The sequence below is a fragment of the Marmota monax genome, unplaced genomic scaffold, assembly GCF_021218885.2.
Source record: "Marmota monax isolate L192 unplaced genomic scaffold, Marmota_monax_Labrador192_F-V1.1 WCK01_AAM20220418_F8-fsc00130, whole genome shotgun sequence".
In the NCBI taxonomy this organism is placed as follows: domain Eukaryota; kingdom Metazoa; phylum Chordata; class Mammalia; order Rodentia; family Sciuridae; genus Marmota; species Marmota monax.
This window is the reverse complement of record NW_026693244.1, coordinates 3,966,445-3,987,183: the sequence shown is the minus strand read 5'-3', so window position 1 is coordinate 3,987,183 and position 20,739 is coordinate 3,966,445.

Here is a 20,739-nt window from a genome sequence, read left to right as displayed (position 1 = left end):
AGAGCTGCATTAATTTTCTATGATGGTTGTAACAAATTATCACAAACTATTGACTTAAAACAACAGGAATTTATTTTCTCATTTTTTTGCAGACCAGAAATCTGAAATCAGAATTTGTGGTCCAAAATCAAAGTGTCACCCACCACAGCTACACTTTCTCCAAAAATTCTTGGGAAGAAACAGTTCCCTGTGTCTTCCAACTTGTATGGCTGCACATCCCTTCAATATCCTAGTCTAGCATCTCCAAATTTCTCTCTATCCTCATATCACCCCATTTTGTATGTATATGTATCCAAATCTCCCTCTGATAAGATGGCATTTATCACCCTCATTTAGATAATCAGTAACATTTCAAGATACTTAACTTAATCACATATATAAAGACACTGTTTCCACAACAGGTAGCATTCACATGTCCCAGGGATTTGCACCTGATACCCTTGGGGGACTACTATTCAACCTACCTCTAGAGGTTTCAATTAAGCCCTGAAACATTTAATTTTTTTTCTTTTTAGTTATACATGACAGTAGTAGAATGTATTTTGACATATTATACATAGATGGAGTAAAACTTGTCATTCTTGTGATTGTACATGATGTGGAGTTATACTGGTCATGTATTCATATATGAACATAGGAAAGTTATGTTCAATTCATTCCACTATCTTTCCTATTCCCAACCTCCCTCCCTTCCCTTCATTCCCCTTTGTCTGATTCAAAGAACTTCTATTCTTCATTTCCCCCTACTCCTTATTGTGTGTTAGGATCTGCATATAAGAGAGAACATTTGGCCTTTGGTTTTTTGGAATTCACTTATTACACTTAGCACAATATTCTCCAGATCCATCCATTTACCTTCAAATGCCATGATTTCATTCTTCTTTTAGGCTGAGTAATATTCCATTTTGTATGTATGTTACATTTTCTTTATTTATTCATTTGTTGAAGGGAACCTAGGTTAGTTAGATAGCTTGGCTATTGTAAATTGAGAGTCTATAAACATTGATGTGGCTGTGTCACTGTTATATGCTCATTGTAAGTCCTTTGGGTATATGCCAAGGAGTAGATAACAAGGTCAAACGAAGATTCGATTCCATGTTTTCTAAGGAATCTCCATACTGCTTTCCAGGGAGGTTGCACTAATTTGCAGTCCCATCAGCCATGTATGAGTGTGCCTTTTCCCTACAACCTTGCCAACATTTATTGTTACTTGTAATCTTAATAATTGCCATTCTGACTGAAGTAAGATGAAATCTCAGTTCAGTTTTAGTTTGCAATTCTCTAGTTGCTAAGGATGTTGAACATTTTTCCATATATTTGTTGACCAATCATATTTCTTCTTCAGTTCCTTTGCCCATTTATTGATTGTAGCCCTGAAACATTTTAAAATGTTGTGATTGAAAACGCTATGTGGCAAAATTAAAGAAATCAAATAATATCAAAAGATATAAAATAAAAAGTTATTCTTCGTCCAACCCCAGTCCTCATTTCTTAGAGGCAATAGCTATTCCAGTTTTCTGCGTGTACTACTTAAAATACCCTACGCATATGGAAGCACATATACATATATGTATGTGTTTTACTAGTTTTCCACTTATGAACATTTAATTTGCTTGTAGTCTTTTGCTACTAAGGACAACATAATTAACATCTCTGTAAGCATAAAATCAAACATTCATTTCTATAGTATACATTCCTCGAGATAGAATTACTGGTTTGTATAGTACGTGAACTTACTATTTTGATAAAAATTGCCAGTTACCTGTCTTGATTTACACTTCCACTATCCGTGTGCTTATTTCTTTTCATATCAATGAAAACTGACCTTTTGTTTCAGGGTGTTATGGTTTGGTTCTGCAGCGTTCCTCAAAGGCTCCTGTGTTGAAAAATTTGTTTCCAGTGCAGGAATGTTCACAGGTTCAGCCTTTGGGAAGATGAGGAGGGCTCCAATCTCATCAGTGGATTAATTCATTGTTATACTCATCATATGAAGGTGGTTTTGAGAGGTAGTGAAGGAAGTGATCCACTGGGGGCATGACCTGAAAGGGTACATCTTGTCCCCATCCCTTCCTTGTTCTCTCTGTGCATCCTGGCCACCAGGAGTTGAGCACCATTTCTCTACCACATCCTCCCTGCTATGATGGGTCTTATCTCAGGCCCAAAGCAACAGAGCCATATGAACTGAAACTTCTGAAACCATGAACCAAATATACTTTTCCTCCTCTAAGTTGATTTTCCCAGGTATGTTATCACAGTGACAAGAAGCTGACTAATACACAGGGCAACAAACTAGGATACTAAGCATGTTGCAGAAGGAAGTGAAGAGAGGAAGGACAAACAACAATGCAATTGCCTGGGTATGAGGTGACAACATCTAAGGCCAGAGTAGCTTCAGTGAAAATATAGACAAGGAATACATTAGAAATAAATAAATCTATATTACCAGGACCAGTAGATTTGTGAGACCCAGGGCAAAATAAAAATGTGAATCTATTGTTAAAAATTAGTAAGAATTTCAATGAGATGATGACAGAGCATTAAACCATATAGGGCTCTTATTTAGCACAGGGCCAGGGTGCATGCCCATGTAGCCGACCCTGTAGAAGACTGGTAACAGGTTTACTGCAAGATACAAAGGAGAATTAAAATCTCAGGAAATAAAGGATAGACTACACCAAGTGTATCAGTAACATTTAGCCTACCTCTATAATCACCAGTAACACTGCTATCAAAACCATTATGCTTTTTGAATACTGACTTGGTCTCAGGCACTCTGCACTGAGCACCCAGAAATTACAAATACTTTCATTTGTAATTGAATGTCATTGTCCTGGAAGGACAGATAATTCAATGGAGGACCCAGGCTGCAGTTGGAAAATAACTGCAAGTAATGGAGGGCAGTAATCCCCAAGTTTTAGTGTGAATCAGAATAACCCGGGAAACATGATAAAAATGCAAAGATGCGCTTCATGAAGCATGGGCCTTGGTATTTTCTATTAGATCTCTATGAGGTTCTGATAAACGCCAATGTTTGAGAACCTCTGAAAAGAAACAATTGCTGTATGATATTGTCAGAACAACAACTGACAGTATCTGCTGCAGGGAGTGCAGTGAGACTGTCAAAGAGGTTTTCAAAGTTTAGTGAGCATTGGAGTCATCTGCAGAGTTTGTTTAAACATAAGTTCCTGACACTTACCCCCAGGAATTCTCATTCTGTGAGTCTGGGATGGGAGCCTAAGCTAACTGGCATATCATTCTGAGGCAGGTGGTTTGAGGACTGTGGTTGAATATCTGTTGACCTGTTATTTACAGGGAAATGTCATAGGAGGGAATTACACTTGAACCAAGACTTGAAGGAAAGAAATTTTAAAATGAGGGGTGGAGGAGAGGGAGAGGAAGAAAGGGAGGAAGGAAGGAAGGAAGGAAGGCTAAAGAAAAGGAGGGAAGGAGTGAGGGATCAAATGGGAGAGAGGAAGGAAAGAAGGAAGGGATGGAGGGAAAGAAGGATGGAAAAAGGGAAGGGAAGAAGGAAAGAAAGCAGAGGCTAAAGGGTGTTCATGTAGTGTGAAAAAAACACAGAAGTAGACTGAAGGCATGTTCAAGGTCAGAAGAGGAATCAGCTTGGCTGGTGTGCAGGGTGGGTGTGGAAGAAGATCAGAGAGGCAGATCAAGGGCCCCTGGCCTATGAGCTTCTCTGTACAGATCACATCTGGGTTGGGACATTATGTGATTTCCATGTTACTTCTGAAGCAGCCCAACTTTAACAGACATACATGGCTTTATATCTGCTTGTTCTGAAGAGTCCAGTGTCCCTATCCATCCAGTCACTTGGAGGGATTTTAGAAACGTTATTCTAAATCTGAATTGGTTCAAACTCCCTCCATTCACAGTGTGATTCCAACTTCATCATTGTGTCTTAAAACTGGCCAAGGCAAGGAAAACATGGCCTCCATTTTTTTTTTTTTTTTTTTTTTTTTTTTTTTTTTTGCTATGCCCCTGTCTGCTAACTTCACGTGCTGTGTAAGTTCACCTCATTTCTCCTGCATCCAGCTTCGGGGATTTTATTTTTCTGCTCTTGTGTGGAGTCTGGTCTAAGCAGACTGAAGCCCAGAAGGCACTCGGTTTAAATTCCAGGCCGAGGAGTGGTAGCTGGAAAGGGGTTATTTATATATCTTCTGCTTGGAATAGTAAAACATTTTAGAAGGTATGGTGTTTAATCATGTCTGAGCCTGAGGAATGTGGAGCCCCCGTGAGGAATTCTGTTTCAAAAGGATAAAAATAAAAAATTGGTAGCTTCTGCTGTCAATCTTTCCAAAGCATTCTTCTTGAACCTGATGCCCTCTCTGTCACACTTTATTTTCCTACTAATTTGTGTTATGAAATATTATGCATAAGACTAATATTCATTTCACCAAGACTTTGAGAATCTACCTCTGAACCCTCTGTTTCACGCAGTTTTCCCCTGCATGCATCCTATGTGAAGAGAGTAATTGCACACTTACTTCTCAAAATGAATTACTCCGTAGTAGTCATGTATCAGCTAATTACCATTTTCAAATCCTTTGGGTTCCCTTTACCATGCTCAGTCTTTGAAAGGTAGGCAGGTTTTTTTGATTCTCATGGTAAGGGGATAAAACCCACCAACAAAAGGTGCTGAAAAGTAAGCTGGGTATATTCTCTTGCCAGGAGGCCAAGCTTGTCATTTCTGTAACATTCTTAGCCTCTCCTTACCCAGTGTCTGAGAATTTGAGACTTGAACCTGATCCTCTTAAATTGCAGTGCAATATATAGCAATTACATCATGTGGAGATCTTTTAACCCGGGAATTACTATTTTGAAGCGAAGACAATCCCTACCTTAAAGAAATAACATTATTTAGTATGCAAACTTTTGGAATCAAATTTCAAGGCACCAAAGGTCCAGATACCATGTCAAACAGGTTTGGCCTCAGACTTTCAAGAAGACACAAGCACTCTGAAAGGTTATACTCTAAACGACAGGACTCCCCACTTGAGCTGGGTCTGACAGAGTCAATGGAACAAAAGATTAGTATCATTGTCAGGCAGCATAATTTACACCAGGGACTTATTTTTCTCCCCAATGCAGCCAAGTATCTAATTCTTTCTAAATGAAACATAGCCTCCAGAGAAAACAAGGGAAGCAGGTATTGTTGCTTATTCAGTCGATGGGCTTCACGTAAAAATAAATATTTTTATTTTTGGATTGGTTACAAACATGAGTCTTCTGCTTGTTTCTTCATACTCTTATGGCATATCATGTTCAACCTTATTTTGGGTTACAAAATTCTCAGCCAAACTTCCATTATGGGAGAAGAGACATGGTATTGAGAAATCATAAAAGAATGATATGCAAGGCCAGGAATAATTCTTTCGCTACATTTAGCATTGGTCAAAGCTTTATTAAAATATAGTTTCCAGTCTGGGATATTGTGTTGTATGGTAAAGTGAAACACAAAAATAATTGGAGTGTTGAGTCATTGAACCCATAAGGCTATTTCAGGGACATTTAAAAAAATAGGTTACATAGACAATTGTGGATACTTAGAAATTTATGAATAACTAAAGGGTATTTAGTGATTTTGAGTTCAATAGCCACTACCTATTCCTACCACCTCTATTTTATATATAAGGAAATGGAGATATAGAAAGGCTGAATTTATTATGTTAGTGTGGCTAAATAGTGATCAAAGTGAGAACAGATCCTGGGTCTCCTGACTTCTGCTCTGATGAGTTTTCACTAAGGCAGAGGATAAATTTGAAGATCAACATCTCTGGATGAATTGACACAAGTTTCTTTCCCTATTTCCTTGACCGCTGCTTGGTTTCTTTAGGGTAGAAAACCTGGATTTCCCTACAATATCACCCCTCCACTGTGTGAACCAAATGATATGAATTTATTTTTTTAAAATTTGTTCTTTTTAGATATACATGACAGCAGAGTGTATTTTGACATATTATATATACATGGAATAAAACTTTCCATTCTTAGAGCTGTACATGATATAGAGTTACACTGGCCATGTATACATATATGAATATGGCAAAGTTATGTGCAATTTATTCTTCTATCTTTCCTATTTCTATCCCATTCCCCTTTTGTCTAATCCAATAAATTTCTATTGCATGTGTTATGTGCAGATCTGTTTTCCTGATCATGAACATTGAAGAAAGCAAAGATTCCTTTCAATGTCAATAAGTCCTTGAGCTCACAAATGTTATCAAATATGGATATATAATTCTACTCTCAGGAATACTGAAAAGAGAATAGAAAAATCATATCTTCTGAGACATTTGGACATTTACTTGCCAAAGGCAAATGGTAAGACATGGTTTCTTAAAGTTCTCTAGATTCAGGAATTAGAATTCTAGTTCTAATTCTGGCCCATTCATCATCTCTCACTATACCTCAGCAAAACTTTTAAGTAAACCCCTTGGGTCCTGATATGAATCAAATTGTGTCCTCACCAATTTCATATGTTGAAACTCTAATCTTCACTATGACTGCTGTGGTCTTTAATGAGGTAATAAATGTCAAGAAATTATATGTTGGTCCTAATCCAATAGGACTGGTGTCCCCTTAAGAAGAGAAAAGACACAGAAAAACTCTTTCCCTCCCTATATGCAGAGAAGAAAGGCAATATAAGAACACCGTGAAAAGGTGGCCATCTGCCAACCAGGAAGAAAGGCCTCAGGAGAAACCAACCCCGGTGACATCTTGATCTTAGACTTCAATCCTCCAAAGTTGTTTTAAGTCCCCAGTCTGTAGTATTTTGTTCTACATGTCCTAGTGATTAATACAGATTTTGGTATTAGTAAGTGAATGCTGCAACAACAATTATTTAAAGATGTAGAAGTGGCTTTCAGACTGAGTGATGGGTGAAGGCTGGAAGATTTTTGAGGTGCATGCTAGAAAAAAACCTTGTTTATTTGCCTTAAAGGAACTATTAGTAAAAATGTGGATGTTAAAGATGATTCTGGTGAAGGCTCAGAAAGTAAAGAGGAGGACTGTAGGGAAGTTTCTATCATCTTACAGACTACTATTCATCAGGAACAGAGTATTGGTAAGAATATGGACATAAAAGTGACCTTGGTGACGTTTCAGACAAAAATGAGGAATATGCTATTAAAAACTAAAAGAAAAGCAATCTCTGTTATATAGTGGCAAGGAACCTGGATGAATTTTGGTCTCATGTTTTATGAAAGGTTGAACCTGGGTGTGATCAATAGATGTTTACCTATGTTGATTTCTAGGTAGTTTTGAAGATGTAGTTTGGCTTTTCTTTAAACTTATGGCAAGTATAAAGAGAACAAAATTGGAGGAACAACTAAGCAGAAAGTAACTAAAACTTGAAGATTTGGGAAACACTCAGCCTACCTCTATTGCATAGAAGGAAAAAAGCAATATTCTGGACAGAACACGAAGGGTGTGAAAGACAATGGCTTCACAAAGAGATTACCTATGATTTTAATCAGCTCTCTCAGCAGAAGCCAGCAAGAGAGATGGGATTCCATCACAGAGTCACTGCCAGTTTGAACAAAAGGAGAGAGAGAAGGGTGAAATAAAGGGAGGCCTTCAGACATCAGGTATTTTATAGCAAGGCAAAATAAAGCTATTGGGATACAAACATGCTTTATCCTTGAAGGAAAGAGGACAATGACTCTGAAGGTGAATCAGGGATCATCAAGTCTGCCCCTCCCACCACAGGCCCAGAACAGATAGGCCCTGGGGACAGGGCTGTTTCTTCCTTGGTTTCAGAGAATGGGGCCACTTTCTCACCTTGATTTCAGTGACACTGGCTGCCCAGTGGGGCTGCTGTGCAGGGCTCCCTGTGGGCCTGGAATCAGAACATCTGGGCCTGGAAGGCAAAACATCTGGGTAAAGAGGATTGTTTCTGAGCATCAAGATCTGATGAAACTTACTTGGTTTCATCAAGGTTTTGGTCTTATCTGGAGACGTCCGCCCTTTCTTTCAAGGTCTTCTTTTTGAAATGAGAATATCTGTCTTTGTATCTTTGAAGACATCTGAGTGTACTCATTTGGTTTCCATCTTACATTTACAATCCACAGAGTGTATCTGTGTTTTGGAAGCATGTAGCTTATATAGTTTCACCACAGGTACACAGCTGGACTTGAGTCTTTGACCATATTTGACTTACCTGACATTTAGTGAGACTTTGGACTTAGAATTAGTGCTGGAATTGGTTATGACTTCAAGGCTATTGGGGTAGGGTGAAGAATATATTTAGCTTTTGATATAATTTTTTGGGAGCCAGGGAGCCAATATTATGAGCTGAACTGTGTTTCCCTCAGGTTGATATGTTGAAGTCCTAACCCCCACTGTGGTTGCATTTAGAGATAGGGCAAATAAAGACATAATAAAAGCTAAATAAAAGTTTAAGGGTGGGCCCTTAATCCAAAGGAAGGCTGTGCTCACAAGAAGTGGAAAGGATACCTGAGATCCATCTGAGCATGGAGGAAAGGCCTTTTGAATCCACAGTGAGAGGGCTGCAGGCCTGCAAGAGAGGTATTCCTAGAAACCAACCCCAACAGCACCTTGATCTTGGACTTCAAGCTTGCAGAAACCACAAGAAAATAAGTTTCTGTTATCCAAGCCACCCGGTCTCTAGTATTTTGTTACAGCAACCCTAGCAGACAGGCACATTCTGCCAATTGCCTCATCCTTTAGTCACTGCTGCCCTCTATTCTGGGAAACTGACGAACCCATCTTCTGCTCTTTGTCAACTACATTGTATTTATTCCTTTTTGTGTCTCAAATTCTGCACAGATCTTTTTGATTTCTCCCAAACATTAGTTAATGGTTATGTATGTATTGTTTTTGCCCTTATGATTCATTCTTTAGTCATATATCATCAGTATTGTGTACTTAAATTTTTTTCAAGTGACAAATAGTAAAATTGATTCTATGTATCAAATTTAAGAAATGATGGGCTCCAAATACAGTGCAATTAAACGACGAAGAACTCAAGAGCTCAAACCAACCACAACTTTGGATATTTATGTGATATTCTTAAAAGTTCTCCATTCCCCTTGTCTCTTACGTGTAAGGCATACAAAACCAAAATTAACTCAGACAAATTAGATGAAATGCTAGAGTTAATCTCTGAAATTAGAGTAAATGAAATTAAATGTCATTATTCTGAAGTGTAAAGAAAATAAAGTGACAGTCAATAAGGTTTCAAGACAGGTTTGGCTTTTAAAATGAATAGATACGAATTACTTATAATGAAAATTTTAGACATTTGTGTAGAAACAAAATAATCAAAGACAGTTCATCAAAGGTGGGATACTAATTATCTAACTCTTATAGAGTTTACAGCTTAGCAGCTGTTATCAGTTTGCAAGTTCAGGCAGGGAAAAGCAGCACAGAGTGGGAGATTTAAACAACAGAAATTTATTTTCTCCTGATTCCAAGATTAAGATGTTGGCCGGGCATGTTTCGTCTGGAGGCTTCTCTACATGTAGATAGCCGCGTGCCATGACATAATCTTGTGTGTGTGTGCATCTGTGTCCTAATCTCTTCTTCTTATTAGAACACTGGTTACACTGGCTTAGAGCCCACTGGTATGACTTAACATTACCATAATCACCTCTTTAAAGGCCTCAACTCCATTGTATTTTCAGGCAGTGGGGGTGAGAACTTCAGCATATAGAGTTAGTGGGTAAAGAGGAGGGACACAATTCAGTCCATAACAGTAGACATCTCTCTATCATGCCCCCAGCATGAAGCACAGCTGCACTCCAGCTAGGTCTAGTGAGTGCAAGTGCTGTCTCCATCACACTACTTCAAATTTACATTGTTAATTGGTTAAAATTTCTCTTTGCTTTGCTAGACATTTGGAAGGGTAAACTATGGTTACATAAAGATCACAAATTTCAAAGGAATTTTTTTTATATCTTTGGAAACACCTGAGTGTACTCATTTGGTTTCCATCTTACATTTACAATCCACAGAGTGAATATGATGCTTAGGAATCAACGCCAACTCTTGTCACTAGGATCTTGCTTAGATCAATACTTCCTGAAAAGGCAATGCAACTCAGTTCTTAATTTACCATTGAGCAGAATTTTAAGCACAAGGGAAAAGAGAATCAAAGATTTTATCCTCAGATCAGCTCTGACATGGAGTCAGTGAGGCACGTTGGTGAATTTCAATAAGACAACTACTAAATGAGATGGGATGTTTCACAATGGATAGTGTGTGTGCAATATATACATGAATGCACACCCTCATATACATATCTATTACATATTTATTTTTGTGTGCATGTGTATATCCTCCAGATACCATCTCAACCCTAAATTTATGTTTAATAATTTATTTGCTCCATTAGGCAATTTGATGTAGAGAAACTTATTCTACACACACAACTTTCACATACAAACAACATTCTCTCAGTATTTTAAGACTTTCCTATTTGAAGCACTATAAATCTGGAGGTAGAGTTATTAGAAATATTATGAAAACTTAAAATTAGTTCTCCAATAAGATTGAAACCATCCATAAAGTCTTTCTCTACCACTTGGAATTTGTAAGGCCTTGTAATCTCATGTAAACATCCACTTGAACATAGCCATTTCCCATTATTTTTGCAGATGATGTCAGTGGGGAAAGCAAATATTTAGGGTAATACTGTATATGGTATTAATGTAGGATCTGAAGAGTGTGTGACCATACAGTTACCTTTTAAACAGGTGACTCCACGGTTACACACCCCCTGCTAAAGGTGACACAGCACAATGTGGCCAACAAGAACGACTGTAGCCCTTGCCTCTTTCCTTCCTGTGATATATAAGCATGAATAGGAGGTAACATGTGGAATTCTCAGTAAAAATCTTTTAGTTTATCTCTATTATCTGCTCTTGAGTTTTCAACAAACACAGTTCCATGGAGTGTATCTATTTCCTCACTAAAAACAAATAAAGGGACATCCCAACGTCTCTTCTTGTTCAGGTAATCTAGACAAGAATGATATGATCTAACAGACCCTTGTAAGTACTCAGTTAACTTATCCTGACCTCTAATTACGAGGCTCATTACCAAACACAACATTCTCTCAGTATTGCAAGACTTTCCTACTTGCAGCACTATTAACATGGAGGTAGAGTTACTAGAAATGTCATGAAAAATTAAAATGGGTTCTCCAATAAGATCAAAACCATCCACAAAGTCTTTCTCTACCACTTGGAATTTGTAAGGCCTTGTAATCTCATGTAAACATCAACTTGAACATAGCCATTTCCCATTATTTATATTACCAAAAAGGGTTATTTTCCTTAGCAAAATTAACATAAAATTTCTCAAATTAACTGACTCTTAACCGACCAGCAGATTAACAGTGGCTAGTTTGAATGATGATTCCTTTTTGATGAGTAGAATCCAAGGCTTTTTATATGAAGTAAAATTGTGTTCAGAATCTGCTTACAAATCTTGAGACTGTTGAAGTGTTGGTCCATTATACACACACACACACACACACACACACACGCTTCCGTGTCAGAAGATTTGTGGAGTTCCAGAAGCCATTTCATTGGCCTTTAAAATTTAGATCAGTTGCTTCTTCCATCAACAACCTGTGCTGACACCTTCTGTTCTCTTCCTGGCTCATTAAGGTGCCTGCTCTGGCTATCCATCAAGACTTATTCTTATCCTTATTGTTTACTACAGCATATTATAATTATCTGTTTAACTCTCTTCCTTTTACCTTAGGTAAAAATTTCTTGAAGATAGAGGCTTTGTCTTATTCTTTCTTATATCATCAGATCTTAAGAAGGGGCTTATAGAAAATAGGTATTCAATAAGCAGGTCATTGTCAAATGAATGGAAAAAAATAAATAAATTAAAGAATAGATGTTTAGTAGATAATCACTGATTTTCTTTATGACTCATTGGGCTACTAATTTGGGATAAACAGGAGTTTCTTGGGTATTGGCAGGATTTAAGGGGAAATGTACACCAAATGAAATGAAATATGCAAAAAATTTAGTAGAGTGCTTGGAACATTCATTGTGTTGTTCTATGTGAATTCTAGTTCTCTTTATATTAAATTATATAGTTAAATGTAAAAAATTATTTCAATAGTATAAAGTTTGTTTTATACAATGTAAAGATATTATTTATATATTATAAAGCATAAATATATAATTTACATTGTAAATATATAATTAGTAATATAAATTTATTTATGTCAAATCACATCTCAAGATACAACAAAAAGGTAGGAAACACATTTTACTGAAGTTTCTTTTTTTTTTAATTTTAAAATTTTTTGTTTTAATTTTTAGTGTTGAACTCAGACATGCTTCACCACTGAGCCACATCCCCAACCCTTTTTATTTTTAGACAGTCTTGCTAAGTCGCTAGGCTGGCCTGGATCCTCCCGAGTCGCTGGGATCTCAGGCATGTGCCTGAAGTTTCTATTGGAGTTTGTCCAGCAGACACTACTTATTGGTCATCATATCTGCTTGCCAATCATGCAGCTAAGTACTAGAGGTGCTGAGAAGGCTAGGCCTGGTTCACTCCCTGCCTCAGGGAACTAAGAGTCCAGTGAGCTTCAGAAGCCCCACATCTTCCATTATCGCATCCTCATGCATTCCTCACCCAGGAGTGTCCAGTTAAACTTTCCTAGGACCCAGTCAACTGTGACTCCAGTCTTAATTTTATTTTAGGCCCAGAAGGAAACCAGTATTTTTATTAAGTAATGGAAGCTGGGGATATAGATTTGCTCTGTAATTTTAGGTCTTGTTTTAAAATGAGTGAATCCTGTGATGGTTCTACACAGCATCATTTAGAGGCAGAATTTTCTATCTCAGTGTTATAGGAGCTTGCAGTCAAACAAAAGGAAAAATTGAATTTTTTTCATTGAATTTTTGCTTTTACTCTAGTCAAAGGTTATGTGCGAGAGGGCTGCCCTCCTGCATTCCCATGGGGCTGGGGATTTAGAACTAGATGTGGGAAGAAGAATGTGAACAAAAGGGCTTCAAAGATCAGTTCTAGCTAGCCCTAGAACACCTACCATCCCAGACATTGTTGGAATATTTGAGACATATTCTAAAAACACGCAATTGAAAAATCTGACCTTTTGGATCTGACTTCTCACTTTTAGGCCACGGGATTTGACTCCTAGTGTAAAGAACTTCTTATTCAATCACTTATTCATGCCTTGGAAAGATGGGTCCCCCACAAAACTAAAGATGTACTTGTTTTAATGTTACTATTATATGTATGTATTAATCTACTGACAGAAACAAGAAAGTAATCTCAAGACATTTCAGGATATGATTAGATGGTAGTTCAATTGTTATCCCCCTCTCCTCTAGGACATTTGGCAATGTTTTGAGACATTTTGGTGGTCACAACTGGGGCAGGGGTACTTCAGGAATTAATAGAGGCCATGAATGCCGCTAAAGACTCTATAAAACATAGGACAGTCCCCCTCATCATCTGGGTGCAGAGGCACACAATTGCAATCTCAATGACTCCAGAAGCTGAGGAAGAAGGATCACAAATTCAAGGTCAGCTTCAGCAACTTAGTGAGACCCTCTCTCAAAAGAAAAAAAAAAAAAAGACTGGGGTAAAAAGGACTGGGTTAGGTTGGTTCCACAGTTGAGCTATTGTGAATTGTGCTGCAATAAACATTGATGTGGCTGTGTCTCTGTATTATGCTGTTTTTAAGTCCTTTGGGTATAGATAGAGGAGTGGGATAGCTGGGTCAAATGGTGGTTCCATTCCAAGTTTTCCAAGGAATCTCCATACTGCTTTCCATATTGGCTACACCATTTTGCAGTCCCACCAGCAATGTAAGAGAGTGTGCCTTTTCCCCCACATCCTGGCCAAAACTTATTGTTGTTTGTATTCCTAATACGTCCCACTCTGACTGGAGTGAGATAAAATCTTAGTTTTGATTTGCATTTCTCTAATTGCTAGAGATGTTAAACATTTTTTTTTATATATATTTTTTGATTGACTGTATATCACCTTCTGAGACGTGTCTGTTCAATTCCTTGGCCCATTTATTGATTGGGTTTTTTGTTATTTTGGTGTTTAGTTTTTTAAGTTCTTTATATACTCTAGAGATTAGTGCTCTATCTGATGTGCAAGTGGAAAAAATTTGCTCCCAAGCCATAGGCACTCTATTCACCTCACAGATTGTTTCTTTTTCTGAGAAGAAGCTTTTTAGTTTGAATCCATTCCATTTATTAATTCTTGATTTTAATTCTTGTGCTATGTGAGTCTTATTAAGGAAGGAGGGGCCTAATCTGATATGATAGCGATTGGGGCCTAGTTTTTCTTCTATTAGATGCAGGGTCTCTGGTTTAATTCCTAGGTCCTTGATCTACTTTGAGTTGAGTTTTGTGTATGGTGAGAGATAGGAGTTTAATTTCATTTTGTTGCATATGGATTTCCAGTTTTCCCAGCACCATTTGTTGAAGAGGCTATCTTTTCACCAATGTATGTTTTTGGTGACTTTATCTAATATAAGATAACTGTAATTATGTGGGTTAGTCTCTGTGTCCTCTATTCTGTACCATTGGTCTACCAGTCTAGTTTGGTGCCAATACCGTGTTGTTTTTGTTACTATTGCTCTGTAGTATATTTTAAGGTCTGGTAAAGTGATGTTATCCGCCTTACTCTTGTTGCTAAGGATTGTTTTGGCTATTCTGGATCTCTTATTTTTCCAGATGAATTTCATGGCTGCTTTTTCTATTTCTATGAGGAATGTCATTGGAATTTTGATTGCAATTGCATTAAATCTGTATAGTGATTTTGGTAGTATGGTCTTTTTGACAATATTAATTCTGCCAATCCAAGAACAAGGGATATCTTTCTATCTTCTAAGGTATTCTTTAATTTCTTTCTTTAGTGTCCCCATCGGTAGATGAATCGATAGGGAAACTTTGGTATATATACACAATGGAACATTACTCAGAATTAAAAGAGAATAAAATCATGGAATTTGCAGGTAAATGGATGGAGTTGGAGAATATAATGCTAAGTGAAGTTAGCCAATCCCCAAAAAACAAATGCTGAATGTTTTCTCTGATATAAGGAGGCTGATTCATGGTGGGGTTAGAAGGGGAAGCATGTGAAGTTTAGGTGAACTGTAGATTGGATAAGGGGGAGGGAAAGAAAAGGAGGGAGGGGTCAAGGGGTATAAAAAAGATGATGAAATGAGATGGATATAATTTCCCTAAGTACATGTATGAAGACACCAATGGTGTGGATATACTTTGCATACAACCAGAGATATAAAAAATTGTGCTCTATATATGTAATATAAGTTGTAATGCATTCTGCTGTCATATATAACAAATTAGAATTAAAAAATTGAAAAACAAAAGGACTAGGGTAAAGTTCTCTTGGGTTCAGTTCTCAGTAATGCCCCACCCCAGTAAAAAAAAATGAGTTGTCAGGACCAAAATATTAATAGTGTTGAGGTCAAGAAATTCTGGGCTAGGCCTTGGGTAGTAAACTAGGGAATGATAAGCTCTCCATTCTCCTTTATTATCTTGTGACATATTTTCATTTTCACCCTGTTCTCAAAAGTATACTTTAAACACAAACAAAAATTTAAATGAGATTTCTGTCCCCATAGATCTTATAGAGTTCATTTGTTGAGACTGTGTAGATATCTATAAAAATGTTAAATAATGTATAATAGAACAGTGAAAAACTAAAGCAGAGCACTAATTACTAAATAAATGACATGGACAATTTTTTTTATGAGTTAAGCAGTGGAAGAAGTCACAGAAGACACAGGAATTTGCTCACAGATTTTGTAGGATTAGGATTCTGGTGTCTTTTGTGTATTACTGTGTTCCAAGAGTTTAGTACAGTTATTTGCATGCAACAGCCACTCAGTGAACTCCATAAATATTCATCTTATGAGTTCAGAAAGAATTTGGATAGAAAAGCCAAATATTTTCCAGAGGTTGGAAGGAATAGCAAAAGGAAAGGTATGGAGGAAGGAACAGAACGGATGTATTCCAAGTCCTATATTGCTGGGGGACAGTGCTAAGATAGGAGAGAAGGGGCAGGGTTCAGGGAACAGAAAGGCAGTGCTAGATCAGGTAATTCTTATTTGCTTTATAGATGCTGGGAGCACAGATTGGGATTCTGTTTGTTTCAGAATCATTTCAATCTGTTTCCTTCTTTGCTTGTTTGAGTCTGGGTGTGTCTTCCATTGCCCTTTGCTGAGGACAGATGACAGGCATATGTGTGAGTATGATTCTGTGTGGGCTTGAGGAAGTGGGATGCTGCATGAACTGAATTCTCCTCTTTATCTCAACATCTTCCGGATCTCTTGCCTGAGCCACCACCTTCTCCATCCAGCTTGAACTCAGTTCTCTGCTACTGTGTGTGGCAATAGTTCATGACTCATGGATGGAAGGAGAGCTTCTCACCATGTGCGTGGTCATTTCCTGCTGTGACTACAGTGAGGTCTGGGCCTGATATCCCCAGTGTTCCTGGCAGACCTAAGGAAATGACCATATGATGTGCTGCCGTTGGGAAAGGCCACTAGCTATCATTGTAACTGAGTTGCCACTCAGCTGAAAGGGCCACTGGCCTCTGGTAGAAAGTGGAAAAGACAAATAATAGGAAAGGGGTTTTCTGAGCAGCATGCTGTCCTGCTTGCTCTTCCTTCTTTACCTGGTTTGGAATCATTCATGGGTAATGTAAATGGGAAGAACAACCCCATAGGATCTTGGGCCTTAGGGTACCTTTCTGGACTCCCAGGGAATGTTTAATAAGGGAATAAAAAAGATGAAGAAAGGAGTGTGGGCTTGCTTAGAATGGAGGCTCTTTCCAGAGCTGGAGAGCTCCAGGGGTTTCTCTTTAGATCTTATCCTTTTTTCCCTTCAGTAGCCATGTTCCTATGATACATAAAGTTGAGATAAGTCCACAGGGTGCCCGGGATAGGTAGACACAAGATGCTGAGGATGCCACTAGGGATAAAGCCTGATTCTGAATAGCTTCAGTCCCTAAATGGTTTACTGTACCCTGCAGGGCAGTTACCTCAGGTAGACCAACCAGGTGACATGACTTTGATGGCTTGCTTCCATTAACACCAATATTCATTATGGGGACACCCACAAGTGTTCCTATAGTATTCAATGTGTAATACTAGACTAGTAGCATCTTGATTCCAAGTTCTCTATCAGTGAATAACTATCACTGTATTTATTATGTTTTAAATCAATTCCAGGGAAGGATGGGTGGTATGGATTGTAACCTCCACTTTACAATGGAGGAAATGAAGCAGCCAGGAGAGTTCATTTAATGACAATTTAAAATAATCATCATAGTTCCCACTAAAAGAGTTCACATTGGCCAAACCCTGTATGACATTTACTAAGACTGAATCATATGAACATGTCAAGAATTAATGGAAAAAATGGTAATTTATAGATACAATTTAATACAGTAAAGAGGGGTTCCTTTCTACCTTTCCTAGTATAACGGATTTAGAGACTGTTACTATATTTATCTAACATAAGCATTGTTGGCTCCACCTCTATTATAGAAGAGATTTATCTTTCAATTCTGGGAAGGAAACTCATCAAGTTTTGAAGGCTTATGGTTCATATTTTCTTTCCCCAACATCTTGGGCTTCTACCCTGTAAATCTTCTCCCTGGAAGTTTAGTCCTGCCTAGTAGCAGAGCAGTTCCTGAGGCAGGCAGGCAGGGATCAGTTTATGCATGTGTAGGGCCTGGAATTATTCAGGATCCCCTGAGCCCATAGTTCATATTCCAAGGATGAGCCCAAGGCACCCCACAGCCATTACCCAGCAACCACCTCCCCTGCCAAACCATGCCCCCCTACATATAGCCGAACTTCTGCTTCCTTGGTTACTTGAGTCATACTGTTTTGTTTCTTGAAGTTAAGTTCTGTTGTCAACCCAAGACAGAGTGGCATCTGACTTGCTTTTCGCTCTTCTATCCTTTGAAAGACTAGATCTGTTCCCAATATGGCAGCCACTTGTTGGTGTTCCACTTCAAAACAGAAGGACCATCAAGACTCATGCCACTCCTCCCTCCATCTTTGAGCAATTCCTCAGGGGTCAACAGCCCTGATCACATCAAAGTTTGATACTCCTCTTTGGACATAGAATTTTCATTTATAAAGCTCACTCCTTTTTGGCTTTCTCCCATGACTCAGCACAACTCATAGTATGGGTCTCCTTCCCTGGCAGAGATGTGAAATCTATTTTTTGTTCACTTCAGAAATGCTTTCTTCTAGGCTACTTCGATGGGACAATGACCCTTAATACCTGGCCCTTGAGCCCCATTCCACTTAGGATTGGGACAGAATCTCATTTTATGATTGATGATTCAGATATGGGAACAGCAGGTAGGTAGGAGAAAAACCACACATCACACAAGCAATTCAAGCAAAACTAAGCAGCACAGGTAGAGGGGACCACAGCACAGAAGGATAGAGGAGGAAGGGGAGCTGGTCACTGCTATTGTGTCACCCTGGGCAATCTCAGGTCCAGCTTGGCTGGGTGTGTGGGGGAAAGAAGTTGAGTATGCTGCCCTATATCAGCAGCCCTCAATTTTCTTTCTTTCTTTCTTTCTTTCTTTCTTTCTTTCTTTCTTTCTTTCTTTCTTTCTTTCTTTCTTTCTATGTATGACAGCAGAATTCATTACAATTCTTATTACACATATAAAGCATGATTTTTTATATCTCTGGTTGTATATACAGTATATTCACATCAATTTGTGTCTTTATACCTGTACTTTAGATAATAATGGTCATCGCATTCCACCCTCATTAATAATCCATGCCCCTTCCCTTCCCCTCCAACTCAAGTGACAAAATAGCAGATGCCATCAAAAGTCTACCAACCAAGAAAAGCCCAGGACCGGACGGATACACAGCAGAGTTCTACAAGATCTTTAAAGAAAGAACTAATACCAATACTCTCCAATTTATTTCAGGAAATAGAAAAAGAGGCAGCATTTCCAAACTCATTCTATGAGGTCAATATCATTCTGATTCCGAAACCAGGCAAAGACATCACAAAAAGAAAACTTCAGATCAATATCTCTAATGAACATAAATGCAAAAATTCTCAATAAAATTCTGTCAAATCGAATAAAAAAAGTATCGAAAAGATCATGCACCACGATCAAGTGGGATTCATCCCAGGGATGCAAAGTTGGTTCAACATATGGAAATCAATAAATGTAATTCATCATATCAATAAACTTAAAGGATCATATGATCATCTCAATAGATGCAGAAAAACATTTGACAAAACATAGCACCCCTTTATGCTCAAAACACTAGGAAAAACTAGGGATGACAGGAACATATCTCAACATCATAAAGGCTATCTATGCCAAGCCTCAGGCCAACATCATTCTAAATGGAGAAAAATTGAAGGCATTCCCTCTAAAAACTGGAACAAGACAGGGATGCCCTCTTTCACCACTTCTATTTATCATAGTTCTTGAAACGCTGGCCAGAGCAGCCCTCCCATTTTTGTGTGTGAAATTAAACCAGTGAGGAAAGACATGGAAAGTGCCTTGGTGATCCGATTGCTTTAAATCTGTATCCTCTGCAATGAGCTAGGAATAATCACAAAGGATACAGTAATCTGCTTTCTACAAGTGCCAGGAATGATTGTTTCATTTCAACTCATTCTTCCTTGTATTTTGTGCTATAAATAGTACAAAGCAATAGGTAAATAACTCACAATATTTACCATCAGACCATCATAAGGGGAATAGAGGAAAATAGCAGGAACTCTCAGTGGGCAAGAACTAAATGTTTTGTTTTTCCTTTCCCTTTTTGATTTTGAGAAGGGATGTGGCACCATGGCAGAACATTGACTTGTGGGCCTTATGACTCAGGCCCCTGCTCTGTCATTAGCCAGCTGTTTGTTCTCCCTCATGCCCTCAACTGCTCATTAACAAAACGTGTGTTTGGAAAATCCAGGGACTGATTTCTAATCAATGTGTCTAATCAGTGAGCTTGGGACATCTGCAGCACTCCCAACCATCTCTATTGTGCGTACATACACCTTACCTCTTATGCAGCCACTATCACCAAGGTCTAGATATGGTTTCCTAGAAGCCTGAGTACATTATTAGATTTACATATTATTGTTTTGAAAAATTTCAAACCTACTGAACATAACAAACATTAATATAGCAAATCTTTAGGTGCAGATCACCTCAGATAAATTTTAACATTTTGCACTATTTGTTTCAGATTTTGCTAAAGATAAAGTATTAAATTTTGCACCTCCCTTTTTAGAGGTACTACTACTTTTTGGCTGGTGAGTATTGATTCTGAGCTAAATATCTGAAAATGTATCCACTAGAAAATTAATGTGTTGTTTCTTGTGTTGTAAAAACTTACATAAGAATAGCTGCCTGCAATGGTACACACCTGTAACTCCAGAGCTCCAGGAGGCTGAGACAGGAGGATTGCAAGTAATTTATATCAAACTATTTTTATCAGTCTATAGTTTGTTTTTTGCTTATGAATGTATAATTGTGAGAGTTATCTATACTGATATTCCAGTATCCCTGGTATAGCTCTAATTCATTGAAATATCATAGCATTTCACAGTATAGTTATCCTCAAATTTATTCAGTTATTCACTTGTTTGGCTATTTCTATTTGGATTATTCCCATTTTTAAAATTTTAACAAATGAAGCTGCTCTGAACACTGTTTTTGCCTCAT